Consider the following 11,542-nt stretch of genomic DNA (forward strand, 5'->3'; position numbering starts at 1 on the left):
CAGATAACACAGGTATGCAATTTAGACAGAGAAAACAAAGTCGTTTTTTAAAAAATGTGGCATAAAATGCTCCCGGCGTCTGCCTGCGGAGTTTAGGTCAATTCTCTAGTGCAAGGTCAGTGCACTTTACTAGGGACTTCTTGGTGACACAAATATGCAAATCATGGATAACCAATCACAATATCAATTTACACAGAGCATATGCACTTTAGCACTGATCAGCAGGGTCAGGGAAAATAGGGGAGGGAGAAGCTAAACGTTTGGGGATAACCCTGCTAGAAGGGCCAGTCCAACACCAACATTATTCACATTTTTCAGAGGAACATTGTCATGGTTTATTTTACTAGAATACTGCTATCTTCGAACCAATAGTGACTAGCTTTTATAGCATATTCAGCTTTTTGCTTGGTAACTAGCAGTTTTACAGTGTAAGTATTCGCACGCTTGCTGTCCAAGAGGCTATCAAGCTATAGTAGAACATTGGAATGTTGGGAGCTCCATTGAAGACAAGGGAGTGCTCCCTGCTTCTACGGGCCGGTAAAGGCCCACAGAGCAACATTCCAATGTTTTACAAAGGCCTCTGGAGCTCGAGGGCATTTAAATCCCCTCAAGCTTCCAGAAGCTTTTGTTTTATTTGTTAGAACGTTCTGCCCTCTAGTGGCAGAATGTTCTAATAGCCTTATAGCCCAGCGTCATGTCCCTTGTTAAAGTCCCTCGCCTTCGGCTTGGGCCTTTAACGCGGGTGCGGGCCTTTAATAGCCGGTATAGCCTGCGACGGCGGGCTATAAGGCTATAATCATGACATCTGATGTAGTAAGGGGTAAAAATAAGTCCTTTAATGAGCTCCTACAATTAGCCGCAATCTGTAGAGGGAGCCTGCGGCAACTGTCATAGAAAGGAATTCCCAGTATGAAGAGGATTCTCCAACCCAAGATTTCACTGAGATGCCACATATCTCCTTCTATATAAATATTATAGGAATGATTTGATCAAACACACAAATTTATATTCTACAATTGTTGAGAAAAGCATGTAGATGTTTTTGCCCTAGCATAAGAAATACTGTAATGACAAGTTATTGCACGAAATAACATGGTAAGTGTATAATTAATAATAAGAGGTTGCGTTATAAGGTCATCACCCTTCCATCACACCATTCTTTCACCAATCAGGGCATCTGCAATTGTGTCTTTTATTTGTATGTTTTATGTAGTTTCTATTACGAGCACCATCACACCTGCACTTCTTCGGATGGCAACTTCTGGTACTCTCACAATTTTGCACAAATTCCACATATTTCCATCTGAAAGTTCCACCACTTGACTCCTCACTCTAACCACAGTCAAAGGCTTAGAAAATATGAGCAATCCAAACCTGCTTTTCTGCCTTTCTTCGCTCTGATAAGATCTCTTACTAGCAACTTTCCAATGTTCTTTCCTTCATAACCTTTCTGAGAGCTAAGCCTAGTATCACTTCAGCTAAACCGAACATCTAAGTTATCCCAAACGTTTTTTTCAACACTGTTTTGCTAATCGTCTAGCATCCAAGGCGGCATGAGCTTACTAGTTTTCCCTTTTATCTCACATCTTCTGAAATGGAGATTTCTCTCCAAAATTTCTGTGAGTGGTGTGATAACTCCACAATGTTTCCTTGATGGTCTCAATGCAATTATTCTTGCTGGACACAACCAAACTGAATACCTTTCTTGAGAACACTAATCCACAGATTAGCTGTTCCATTGCCCTGTGGATAACATGCAAAAGCATGAATATGATCAATGTCATGACTTTTCAAAAGAGACTTAGGGGTTGATTAAGACTTTGGTGCAGTTGCGCCATCTCTCGGCCATCACATCTGCACCAAAGGTGCGCAAGAATCGCCTGCCTTATTACGAGTTGAGCTCATGTAAGGCGGACAGTCCTTTGCCTTTCCTATGGTGGTACCTGGAAAACAGGCACTGCAATGGGAACGGAAAAAAGTTCCACCAAAGCATAGATGGTGACTTCCATGCTGTGCTGGAACTTTGGGGTAATACAGACTGGGGCCCATGTTGTGCCCCCCTGAATGTATCTCCATGGTAGGGTGGGGCCTGGTTTCCTGTACGGCCCCTCCACTTCTATCCTTTTCATTGGGAGGCTCCCGCCATGAAATGGCTGGCATTGCAGGAACTTGTAATATATGCTCAGCTGGACTGCGCCAGTCCCGCTGAGCATGGTATATTGTGGTGCAGCTCCTCCACTGCCAGGGAACGACTGTTCGCTGGCGTAGTCGGTGACCCTCCGCTGCAACTATTTTTTAAATCATAATGCAGTGGACCGGCACTGATGCATAATTGCGTGTGTGGCAGTCAGAAGACTGCCACACTCGTAATCAGCCCATAAATCTCATTACATGTCAGTTGTACATCATTATAAGCAAAAATGGCTTTAGGTAAGCACCTCTTTCTCAAATACCTCCATCAAAAATGTTTTACTACATGAGAGGATATATGAACCACCATTTAAAAGTGTTAAATGGTCAATCAAACCAATACAATAAGTGGGATTTATGCAATGCATATGCGACCAGCAATACCCAACATCACCTTTCCTCACATCATGCTACATCTTGATTACACTTATTTTGGCACAGCCTCACATTATTTTTGACATCTGTATCTAAACTCAGCCACCAAAAGTTACATCTCACTTCTTTTATGCAACTCATACCAGAATGACCTTCATGTATCTTTTCCAATTATTTTCCTCTCAAATATTCTTGTACTTGTTCCTTTCTCAACACTGTACCATCTTGAGCATATGATTCTTGGGGGAAACAACCTTTACAACGCAACTTTTACCATGCAGTGCCTTTACGACGCAACTTTTACAACGCAAACCATTACAACGCATTGTGCTGGGGGGCGCTCTAGGATAGGGAATAGGTTTAATTTACTGTCCAACACCTTCCCTACTATCCACGGGGACTGGAGTTGGAATAGTAAATTAAACTATTCACTATCCAGCGCCCCAAAGCACTATGCGTTGTAATGGTATGCGTTGTAAAACTCGCGTTGTAAAAGCATGCGATGTAAAAGCATGCGTTGTAATGTCATACATCCGATTCTTGGGCAATGGGATAGAAAAACAACAATTTCTGACCCAAAATTTGTTTATTTGGTCAACCTGAACTAACATACTGTACAGTTAGCCAAGAGGTGACATTATTTACAGACTTTCATTCTTTCCTAAAATGTGCCATTATACACATCACAAACTGACACCACTGTCTTCTCCTTGAATTTAGTCTTCCTTACCGCCTACCTCCGTCACAGTTGACCTAGATAAACAGTCTACTAATACATTCCTCTCTCTTGAAATATATTGTGATCTCAGTTGAGATTCCTGTAACCTATACTACCATTGCACTACTCATGGAGTAACATTTCTATGAAATTAAATGAAAAAAGCATTTATTAAGCGCATAGCTACCCTGGGGCATCCCAGCGCTAACATCGATAAAACAATAGACATCACAACCACATTAAGGGAAAAGCCAAGTTTTTAGAAGTTTACGAAAGTTCAAATGATTAGCTACCCTGTGTAGTCGAAGAGTGTTCCACAGAGGTAAGGCAGGATAATGGAACAATTGATGGACGGTCCCTTCCCTGCTAGCCACTTAGCCACTTGTGGACAATACACATGGCCTTAAACTTAACTCTCTCCTGAACAGGGAGCCAGTGAAGAGATTTCAGGGCTGGGCTTGCAGATTGATGGTTCGGAATCCCAAAAAGCATCCAAGCTGCGTAATTTCTGCACCGTCTGGAGTTTTGAGATTGTGGCACACGGGGCTCCTAAATAGAGAACATTCCCGTAGTCCATGCGAGAGAGAATGAGGGCATGGACAATAAGCCTATCTGGTATGGAAGGGGAGAAGCAGGAGGATTTTCCGAAGCATCTTTAAGATGCCGTAACAGGAAGCCGCCACATTCCGCGTCTTAAAGCTCAGATCACGGTCAAGCCAGGAACCTAAACTTTTAATCTGGGTCTTTTGGAGGAGGAAAGGAGCCCAGACAGGCTGGTCACATTACTTCTGCATTTAAAAAGGAGGGAGTCCCTAGAAGCATCATCTCTCTCTTATCTCCATTCAATTCCAAATATGAATGACCCATCCACTTGGCCACCTTCTCCAAACAAGGACGTAGGCCAAGAGAGGATTTGGCAGCATGGTTCAGAGCCACGACAAGTTGAGTGTCATCTGCGTAGGTCACTATATGGACCCCGAAAGGAAGACCAATCTTCGATAGCTGGCTCATATAAACATTGAATATGGTGGGACTCAAGGACGATCCCTGCAGAACCCCGCAGTGAAGGGACATTCATTTTGAAGTGGCATCACCCTTGAAAACCTGGAAGGACCTATCTTCCAAGAAGAATTGCAGCCACACTATAGCTCCCCTTCACCCTCACATTTCTGAGTTTATGGACCAAAGTTTCTTCTTGGACTCTTTGACTACTGCTAAGAGGGTCGAAAGCCAGCCTGTGAGTGGTGGAGAAGATTGTGGGACTCCAGAAATGTAGAGAGCACTGAATTAACATGTTTTTCCACAATTTTACTGATCCCTGGAAGAATTGAGATGGGACGATAGTTTCCAATGAGATCAGGATCAAGACTAGGCTTTTTTAACAGCGCCTTCACCGTAGAATTTTCCACGCAGGAAGGACTACTCCGGTAGAAATGGAGGCATTATTCAGCTTCAATATAATAGGGGAGACAGTTCTGGATGCTTGGTTCAGAATGTTAGGTGGAGCTGAGTCTCTTGGTGACGCACACTTCATGAGCGCCAGGATGGTTTTGAACGACTCAGAGTCCATTAAGGGAATTGCCTCCAAGTAATGTTCCCTGCTCTGAGGACTAATATCCTGTATTTGAAGATTGCTGTGGCCATCTGCAAGAGGAAATGACGTATAAATGGCTTGAATTTTTTCATAAAAGAAATCTGACAGATTATTAAAACTTAGGCAGGTAGCATCAGATGTGGCAGGAGATAGGGGCTCTTGGCTGTTTTTTCAAATGCGAAAAATTTCTAGGGGAATTAGCTGCCAAAAAAAATCTTTTTCATAATACCAGGCCTGGGCCAATTCAATTTCTGCTTTGTACATTTTAATGACCTCCCTATATTTCAATTTCCTGACTGAGGAGAAATCCCATCTCCATATTCTTTCGAGTTTCTTACAAGTTTGTTTTAGGTCACGGAGCTTGGGAGAATACCATGCCATTCTATTGGTCTCAGCTTTAATCCGAGTCAATTTCTTTGGGAGAACCCGGTCTAGTGAAGTCTCCATCCATTTATTACAATTTTCATTAGCAGTAATAGGATCTGGGTCAGGGATCGGTTTAGTATTTTCCAAAGTCAAGGTCCACTGTTCTAAAGGAAGTTTAGGCTTGAATTTTTTCATAAAAGAAATCTGACAGATTATTAAAACTTAGGCAGGTAGCATCAGATGTGGCAGGAGATAGGGGCTCTAGGCTGTTTTTTCAAATTCGAAAAATTTCTAGGGGAATTAGCTGCCAAAAAAAATCTTTTTCATAATAACAGGCCTGGGCCAATTCAATTTCTGCTTTGTACATTTTAATGACCTCCCTATATTTCAATTTCCTGACTGAGGAGAAATCCCATCTCCATATTCTTTCGAGTTTCTTACAAGTTTGTTTTAGGTCACGGAGCTTGGGAGAATACCATGCCATTCTATTGGTCTCAGCTTTAATCTGAGTCAATTTCTTTGGGAGAACCCGGTCTAGTGAAGTCTCCATCCAGTTATTACAATTTTCATTAGCAGTAATAGGATCTGGGTCAGGGATCGGTTTAGTATTTTCCAAAGTCAAGGTCCACTGTTCTAAAGGAAGTTTAGGCCAAAGATGTGACAGGATTTTTACCGGCCTGGTAGATGGAGTGGCGCAGATAGGGGTCCAGTAGAACAAAATAAGAAAGTGATCGGACCAGGGTACTGGAATTGGGTCCCTTCCTACTAATTCATCCATGTTGGAGAAAATGGAATCTAGAAGGTGGCCTTTCACATGGGTCGGTTTAATGACCTTTTGTTTAATCTGATAGGGTGCAAGGTTATTAATTATCCTGCTGCGGCCACGTGTGAGGGGGTCATCAAAGTGAAGATTAAAATCACCTAATAACGTAAAATTAGTGGGGACACTGGCTACGTTAGCTGTCATATCAGGCAGTCATTTACAAAATTGATTCAGTGACCCCGGAGGACAATAAATTAAAATACCTGACAGAGTGAGCTTGGGTGCAAATTCTACTGCAAATGAAAGATTCTCACAGTGTGATAATGGACCTATGGAGATGCGGCAGGTAAGTTGACTTTTATAAATGATAGCGATCCTGCCACCTTTACCTGAAAGAGGGAGGGAGGGTTTGAACAAGATCAGGGTCGGGTCCCATATTGAGCCGAGTGTCTGTCAAAAACAGTGCTTCTGGACATTCTTCTTCTAACAAAATAGAGATTTCCACTGCATGTTTAGACAATTACCCACAATTTAACAAAAGCATTTTATATGATTTCTGATGGGGCAGCACGATATCCTTTAGTATTAAATAACTCTATCATTGGGGGCTGATCTAAGCTAACTAAATATTCTGCTTCATACAGAAACATCTGGTAAAATACTCAAAGCCCCATCAACACTCTTGCATATTTATTTCTAAATTGGAGTAATTTTTGTCCATACCTCTTAATGCCGTGGATGCATACGTTATTGTTACTGTTTACATGTTTGCTCCTGTAATGATACAGCTCTGATACCGACATTACTAGCCTGATTTAAAATGATTGATTTGTAAAGCGTGTCACATAAACCCAAAACATGTACAGTAGCTTTAGACTTTTATGTCGTTACATTCTCAGTCTCACTATTCATTTCACACACATTTCAAAATTTTAGGAATGGACTTTTCTAATGATTTGGTATGGTGTTATGTGGGTGCAGTGTGGAAGGTCGAGTATGAGTCTAGTGGTGGGTTTCAAGATGGCCTGGAGTCTGTGTAGGAGTTGTTTGGAGATTCTGGCATAGAGAGTGTTGCTGTAGTCCAACCTGCTGGTGATAGGTTCTTGCGTGACAGTCCGCTGGTGTTCTGCAGCATAAGGTTCACACTGTGTTGACTTGAGCCATCATGTTGAACTTGTGGTCTAGGATGATTCCTAGAATTCTTGCTTGGTCTGTGGGTGTTGGTTCTAGCTCTGACGGCCACCAGGTGGGGTCCCATGAGGAGGTCTTGTTGCTGATGACCAGTACTTTCGTCTTGTTGGAGTTGACCTTCAGGCAGTTGGTTTGCATCCAGTTTGCTACAATGGTCATGCAATTGGTAAAGTTGGTTCTGGTGGTGTTTTTCTTGTTCATCAGGGAGAGGGTGAATTGGGTGTCATCAATGTCGGAGATGATGGTGAGTCCAGGCATATGTTTAAATTCTTATTTTGGCTAAACACTAGAATGATCTGGGAAGATTGATATTAATTGGTTCAGGTGCCCCCTCAATTGCCTTCACTAAACTTTTCTTTGGGACAATTCAATCTTTGGTATAAAATACCCAATATTCCACAAAGTCCACAATACATTTTCATTTCCCTCTTATAATCATGATATTACTTTCCAAAAATATAGCAAGTACTTTGTAAAAATTATGATTATGCTTCTTCTTCAATGTTCCGTACACCAGAATGGCACCTTAGAAATATATCACATTTTTCAGTTTCTGAAAAAGCTTTTGCGTTGTTCGTTGGAAGGCTGTAGATGCTGAGATTAAACAAAATTATATTATTTTATCTTGATACACCTTCTGGGGAGATGAAGGATATAAGTGGCTTTGCAGACTTAACGGAGTGCCACCTGATGGCATACAGTAGTAAGATCTAGTGTGGGGAAAACATTGGCACCTTTGATGAAATAATGAGAGATTACATTTCCCCAAGGTTACATAATGGGTGTCCATCCACCCAGACACAAAAATTTAAGACTCTGAGGTATACATAGAACCTGAATTTAATTTTGGGGTTTGTGTACTACAACCATACAAGGCAACCAATGGGGAGACTCTGTCTCTTCAATGATGTCTTCCATACATTATCAATTTTATTCTTTTCACAAAGCTTGTCTTATGGATAGAGGTACATTACATACTTTGTGAACTTTGAGGAGTAATCCCGTCCTTAAGAATGATTCTGTGGGAAACACCTTTTAATAAACCTAACATGGTTAACAACACTTTTGGAAATGTTCTGTGCTATAGCTGTTCAACCCATCCAGCTGCACATCAGCAATAACATTGCTCTAACTTAATATATGATCAATTACATTGATGATTACAATTAAATTACATCATCGGCTCCCTTTGTTGTGGGCAGCCCAACAATCATGAACTTTCTATATCACAATAAAGTTTGGCTTCAATTGTCTTTATTTTGAAATCCACTGTTTTGAAAAATAACCTACAACATTAATGGATTTATTGCTTTATTCCCCCAGCTTTGTGGCAAGAGGTATTAAATGCTCTACTGGAAGTCTTTCCAACATCTCATTACAAATAAATGTATATCTGGCTCCAGAATCTGCCATTATTAATATGTCTTGTCCCCCTCCTTTTATTGTGCAGACAGGGGTGTTGTTTTGCCCTTCTCCAACTTCACTGGTTTAAAGAAATATTTTCCACCACATTCTTATCATTGTGTGATAATGCTCTGATTTGGTTATTTTAACATTTGCAGTCACTCCCACAATCCTTGCCTTGCATGTATCTTTTATTTCTATTTCGGATGTTTAGAATTAATTAAAATTAAATTAGCTATTATTTTTTAATAAAATTGCTATATTCATTTCTAAATTTAAAATAGGGAGGGCATTGGATTACATTATAATTAAATAATAAATATGTATGATGTGTTATGCACTTAACAATACATTATACCTACTTATATTTTTAACTCTTTTAAATAATTTAATTTAACAACATTTCATTTGGGGTTTTATTTTAATTCCCTACCTTCATTATTTTCTGAGGGAAGGTGGCCATGTGTGGTGCTGTACTTTACTACTCTTTCTTTTTTGTAGTAGTAACCTACGCTTATATTTTCGGAATAGCCAAAAGTAGTAGGATTACTCAAAAGTGTAAATTACCAAAAAAGTGTCAGTTGCCTCTGTGAATCAGGCCCATCATCTGAATAATAAACAGTTATAATATAAAAAGCGTAACAGAACCTCATATTGCAATTATTTGTGTCTGCAGCCTAAAATACGGCCTGTTGTCCAAATCTTTCCAGTGACACAGGTACCCTAGCACAGAGTAGGTATATGATCGTTATTAGGCATCTGATAAGTGTGGGGGGATTACGGCGCATGTGGAAGTTTCAGGGGACCCCTCTACTGCACCATGCATGGGAGCAGAAACGTGCCTCATAAGAACACGAAAAATTACCCAAATTGTGAATTGCAGTCCATGGTAGAGGTATGAATAGCGGTGCATTGTGAGAGGTCAAGAAATGTTTCAGTACTTTAATATCAGTGCATGACTTAGGTCAGAGTACAGCTGTATTAAAAGCAGTCTATGGACATCTCATTAGTGAGATATCTGCATGTTGCAAGTCAGAACAGATGTGCTTCACGCGAACTCAGATGACAATAGCAACGAATGATGAAAAACAAAACAGAGGGACACTGTGAATCTATGTAATGGACTTGAGCTACGGTGTATTGTAACAAGTACATTCCAGCATAGTTTCATTTCAAATGACACGATCAAAAATAATGGGGCATATTATCAAGACAGGCGATAAAGTTATCGCTGCTTTATCGGCAGATGTGAAGACATCTAACATGGGCTTCGATTGGAATTCCTGAGAGCATATTATCAAGCCCATTATCGCCGCTTTATCTGCAGTTTTATGCCGATAAAGCGGCGATAATTTTATAGCCTGTCTTGATAATATGCCCCTAAATTCTTGGAGCCGGGTGTATTGCATTTTGGAAATGGATAACATATATTAGTTCATTCATTGCAATGTTTAGTGTGAGCGTCAACCCGATTACCGAGAATGCAGTCTGCATCTACAATTCTTTGGCTGCATTTCTCACAGAAGGCAACCGAGTATGTACAGGTGCAGGAGAACAAGAGTGATGACAGAGCTAGTTGATTAATGTACCAACGCATCACTTACTTTAAAGCAAGCCAATAACATTACTTCTTGGCCCTTATCGTCTTCATGCATAATTTCCTTTGGCGTCTGCCCATACTTTCACTGAGGACTATTAACCAATGCGCTCTGCAATACTACCAAACAGCTGGGTCCGCTTTTAGCTTTTCAGAATAGTTTCTTCCTCTCATTTGCACCCCTAATGCCACCCAGCCTTCTACCATCCATTCCCCACTCTCCATCCCCCTCATAGCACCATATTTAGGTCGGTATAGCGCAGGCACCATCACACAATCTCAGACTCACTTCAGCCATCTTAAAATGTCACAGAAAAAAGAAATCCCTATACACACATAGCAGTGTGTAGAGCCTGAGTGGCTGGAAGAAACGTGCTGTGGTTATTTGAGTTCCCTGCAGAAACCAATTGTACACAAATGTAATGCAGACATGTATGTGGCCATTACCCGAGACCCTTGCCAGAAAAGCACTTAGGGGCATATTTATCAAATTAGTGGTGCAAGACAGCACACCAAGTCACCATGCAATGCTGCCCTGCGTCACTGGGAAAGGGAAGGAGTGTGCCCTATTTATCCAATCCGATGTATTCTTGTCCTTTTTCCCTAGTGCTGGCTCTGTTTTGGCAAGCTAGCGCCTCTGCAGACACCCTTGCACCATGATTTAAGGGTGCCTCTGTTGCATGCAGAAATGTTTTTGTGTGTGAAGGGACATCTTCCTGCACAAAAACAATCCTGAGAGGCTTTCACCTCATTCTATGTGCGCTATGCAGAATGCAGCACAAGTAGAAAGAGGAAAAAAAGGAGGGGAAATGAAGATATTTCCTGCATTACGCCTGACATGGGGAGGCGTACGATTTTGACGCATTCCAAGGTTTAGAAGTCTTTGTAAGTCTGGGACTGCATCAGAAACCATGGGAACACCCACCTCAACCTCCATGGAACGCCTCAGTTTACTCAAACAAGATGTTTGCAGTTGGAGCTACATTTTGGATTTCTCCTTCTTGATCCTTTCAGCTCGGACCATGCAAGCTTTCTGTTACCTTTGTATACCATAGCAATGATGCCACGTGCCCTGTGGTAAGTGTGGAAAATGGCCCATCTCACTATGTGAGGTGGTAAAATACAGCAATTATTAGGGCTTAATGGGCACCTCAGGCTCGGGCCATGGTGCAGTGCACCTGCTGTACAAATGATAGCTATCACCCCCCCCTCGTTACTCATGCAACTACATGTTATTGAAATAGCATGCAATTTCAGAAATTGTGAGAGCGCACAATTTGCACAGTGGGTTTGCTTGGGGAAGGGGAGACTGGTTGGAGCAGAAAATATCACACGGAAGACTGG

The sequence above is a fragment of the Lissotriton helveticus genome, chromosome 5_1 (genome assembly GCF_964261635.1).
Source record: "Lissotriton helveticus chromosome 5_1, aLisHel1.1, whole genome shotgun sequence".
Classification (NCBI taxonomy): domain Eukaryota; kingdom Metazoa; phylum Chordata; class Amphibia; order Caudata; family Salamandridae; genus Lissotriton; species Lissotriton helveticus.